Genomic DNA, 4,913 nt, shown 5'->3' on the forward strand with positions numbered 1-4,913 from the left:
CCACACTATTTTACCAACCCAACTAGCAAAGTTATCCCCACTTCTATTAATCAACCTTAAACGACCCAAATCATTTACCCCGCACTTAGGAAACGTATTGAACGATCTCAACCTCTTAGAAAAGTACTGAATCCCATCATACCTCTTGTTCACAAAAAACTTGAGTAGATCATCATAAAACCAACAAATAATTCCCTTCTTTGATTCAGCGTAACCTTTAATATTATAACTCTTCTTGAACATCATAGGTACCACTGGCATCTTTGTCTTGATAAACCACTGAGCACATCCTTTTTTCCACCTTGGCTGTTCCTCCCACTCAGAATCACCCGACACATTATCATCTTGACTGAAACTTTCTTGACCTGCACTAGGAATATCATGTTCTACACTCTCATCAGGTATCTCACCTTCCTCTAAGCCACCGTCAATCTCAATCTGTTCACCAAGCTTTTCAATTTCACTAAAAGACAACACATCATCACCCATATCATCCTCATCGTCTACCACAACAGTCTCACCGCCTGCACTACCCGATGGAGCAGTAGACTCCCCTTGAGATGTGGAAACCCCAAGAGTTTGTACGGTTCTTGGCAGCTCACCACCTACATCTTTCGTTGCATTGGGATCATCGTCTATGTCCTGTCTCTTCTTTGTTCTCAATTCGTCACCTTTGTAACTAGACTCCCCTTGAGATGCTAAGAACTGTTTCAAGACATCAAAAGGCTTACCATGCTCAACAAGAAGTGCGGTCTGAAGTTGATTCTCAGCCACCAGACATTGGATGGCCTGAGTTTGAATAACATTCACCCTTGACTGCTCAGCAACAACCCTTTCAAGAGCTGCAATCCTATCAGAATCCGACAAGGTAGTGTCAAAATCAAAAGACATGTGAGAAGTATCCTGAGCATATGGCGGTGGAATACCCAAGCTTACTGGAATATCAGATGTAAATGGTGTAGTAACCGTAGGTGAAACAGAGACAGATAACCCAGAAGTAGCCACCAGTGTGGACTCAACAAACATAGCAACCACCTCCGATGGAGTAACTGAATGAGGTGGTAAAGAAACGATCTCTGGTGTAGACATCTGTACCGTAGAGGGTGAAACATATGGTGCTGACAAAGCCAACGACGGAGCACTAGATGGCACTAGTATTGGTTCAGATGAATATGGAGGTAGTGTAGACATACCAGACAACTGTGGAGGAGCAAAATGAACAACACTCGAGCTTTCACCAGCTCTAGCCTTTTTTGATCTACGAACTAAGGTATACATCTCCTCCTCATAATCTGACTCACTATCATCCGAATCTTTCTTTCGTTTTCCTTGGATCCTTTCTTGTGCAGCCAGAACTCTCTGAGCTTCAACAGCCTCATCAGTGGAAGAATCAGATAACGTTTCCTCAGAATCCCTCCACTGAGGCAATAGATGGACCCGCAGATGTATCAACCAGAGAAGCATGCACAGTAGAAACATCAACTACTGAGACTTGAACTTCATGAGGATCAACCGTATCCATATCAAAGAAACCTTTCCCTCCAAAGGAAACCTCAAGATCAACCTGTTCGGCGGGAGCTACGACTGGGTCAACAATAGGAACTTCTTGAACCACCTGTGGTGGTTGAATCACAGGAGGTGGTTGAGGAATATCGACTTGTGGCGGAGCAGGATCATTAAAACCATCATCCGGTGGAGCAACATAAGCATTATTGACAAGATACTCAAACAAAGCAGTGTGCCTCGGACGAAGTTCAGCCTTGCTTCGTGCACTAGATGTCCTACACTGTGCAAAAATTCTCTTGTTTATACTTTCTACATAAGAGATAGGGAGACGTTGTGGCAGATTGAGGGCGACATGATTAAGAATCATCTGTAAAAATCTGGGATACATTAAGAAACTTTCCCGTGCCACAGCTCATCTCTGACGATCAATCTCATAGAACACCATTTGACTGAAGCTATACGGTTTATTTTAAGTCAATGCTGTCTAAGAAACGCCACTGGTCTAAAAGAAATTCCTTTTTATATTGTGAGTCTTTCAAAGGACCCGAGTACCCCATACGAAGAAAAGCCCCGTTTCTGAAAGTAGCTGGAAACTCAGTAGGATCCTGAGTGGTTTCCACCCCGAACTGTAGAGCTTCCCTAATCTGATTAGCTGAGAACTATACCACTTGTTGATTGACTGTAGCACGCATAACAGGAGGTTCAACACGACAGTCATATTCAACTGTTCTCCAAAAATCTTCAATATTTTGTAGATATACAGGCAGAGTAGTAGTGATAGCATGAAAGATACGTGAACGTATGAGAAACGAGAAGATCCCAGCAAAATCCTCAGCTCCATGACTATCCGGATCCAAAGTAACGTACATGTTGTGACCCAGAAAGAACTCTCTTATCACCGTCTCCTTCGTCACCACCAGTGCCACCAGCACCTGCCACAGCAGCCATATCTGCAAAACATGCGAGCTAAGTTAGACATATGTTTACACAGTTTGTAACTTCGCTTAGCATGTAAGTAGCGAAGTTAGTGTTTCGGCGAACTCTTGACTAAAAGGTTTAAAGCAGCGACGTTATTGAGTGAGCGAAGTTAGAGATAACTTTGCTATAAGGCAACTTCGCCTTCTTACAACTTCGCTGCATAAACGAAGCCGAACACCAGATCCTTTTCAGTTGCAAATACTAACAAACAGAGACTGAAAACAGGTATTAGAATGTTTGATTAAGGCTACGGAAGTCCAGATATCACCAAAACAGTCCAAAACCAATGAATATTAATGTTTTTAGGGTTATTCAAGAAAACGATCAAAACCGGACACTACGGAACCGATTAACAAACACAAACTGGTAAATTATGAATCAATAGATGTCAACGAACCTTATTATCAGACAAAAAGGAGATTATTAGAGTGTGGAATCAGAGGAGTAAGTTCTCTGAGGGTTTAGAGTGAGAGTTTTGACCACTATTAACCATTGTCCCCCTTTTATACTTTTCGAATAAACCCAGGGGCGAAGTTAATACAACTTCGCCGATTTGATAACTTCGCCACAGCGAAGTTAGATTTTGAACAATTTTGAAAGAAAAGAAAATCAGAACGAGTAACTCAAGATTTTATTTTAAACACAATTAAAACAAGCAAATAAAGTAATACAAAACAAAAGTTGGATCAAATTTCAGTCTTTCAGAATAGCATGCATGTTTAAGAAAAGATTCGAACGTGAATCATACTGATTGAGAGGCTGTCACTAGGATTCATGTTCAGCATTATTGTGACATAGAGAAACAGGTTGAAGGCAGGTATAAACTTAGCATGGTTTTCATTTCTGTGATACGGATTTGGTTCAATTAGGCTCAAAATTTAGATGGACATCACTTAAGGAATTGTGATGCCTCCTATCTATTCTCAAGACGTATTTGGCTTTCTCCAGATCACCCCGATTTGACTTCGACCCGTAGTGTCTGATCAAACAATGTACATTTGATTCGGCTTTACAATCCTTCCACTTAGCTTTCACAAGACTCAGTTGGTGCCTCATCCATGTTGTTTTTGACTTGATGAATTTCAAAGGCAATAAGACATAATAACTTTTTTTTAGAACCATAACGAACACCTGCAAGTCCCGAATCTGGATCACTACAGAAAGATAACACAATATTCACGAGAATCAAGACACTCACGGGCTCGTGTATGACTAGGTAATCACTTTTCTGCCTATCATTTGGAGATATATATTTGGAGACATGCACATTTCAAAATGGCTCTCCACTGTGAATCGAGTTAGTTTAATTTGTATCACTTCTACTTTTACGCACCATGGAAAGCTACCGTACCAAACAATGACTTTTCTAAAGTCTTTTAAGCCAAATAACTTCACCGTTAGGCGCACAAAAACAGTTTATCTATCATTTTCCAAAGGTTGGATCAAATTTTCAATTTAACACAAATTTTTGAAGCTTCAAGAGAAGCTATAGACTGAAAAAGTATATCAGTTCCCTAAAAAATTTTTATATTCAGACGTCCGATCATTTCTAAGTCTTTGGGTAAATGGCTATCCTAAAAATCCAGTTGATTAGCAGGACCAACCACATATGAATATGTGTCCCTCCGACTGAGTATAACCGACATAATTTTCAGCGAAGGAATAAAACTCATCATAAACCACCCCAGTTGCCTTTAGTTCTTAGGTTAATGGCATCCTTTGAGTCTACAAGTAGATGCAAGGACCAAACATATTCAAGAATATGTCCTTCAAACGTAAGCTACTGACATAATTCTTAGCGATAGTGATGTTTTTTTTAAGGACAAAAAGAACACGGTTACTTAGGATTAATCATCCCATTAAGCTCAATAAGGTTTTGAAAATGGGACCGGTCAAAAGCTTTTGCAAAAAGATCGGCAAAGTTATCCAGTGAATCAACCTTTTCAACCTAGATTAATTTCTTCTCAGCACAATCCCGTATGAAATGATGACGAATGTCAATATGTTTTGTTTTACTATGTTTAACGGGATTGTTAGTTACTGAGATAGCAACAGTGTTATCAATGCAAATAGGAGTTTGAGTGAAATTCAGACCATAATCACGCATTTGTTTATGTATCCATAAAACCTGGGAGCAGCAGTTTGATGCTGCCATGTATTCTGCTTCACAGGTGGATATGGCTACAGAGGTCTGCTTCTTGCACTGCCAAGACACCAATCTTCCTCCGAGAAACTGACAACCACCGGTTGTTGACTTCCTGTTCTGATTGCATCCTCCATAGTCAGAGTCAGTATATGCTACCAGATCCAGTTCTCCTCCTTTGGATACCAGACCAACTTAGGCTTTCCTTTAAGATACCGAAAATCCTCTTCACTCCCTTCATGTGCGATTCTTTTGGGTTAGCCTGAAAACGAGCACAAAGACAAAC

The sequence above is a fragment of the Bidens hawaiensis genome, unplaced genomic scaffold, assembly GCF_021521415.1.
Source record: "Bidens hawaiensis isolate Kalapana, Puna unplaced genomic scaffold, B.hawaiensis_p1.1 tig00030170_1, whole genome shotgun sequence".
NCBI classification, from domain to species: domain Eukaryota; kingdom Viridiplantae; phylum Streptophyta; class Magnoliopsida; order Asterales; family Asteraceae; genus Bidens; species Bidens hawaiensis.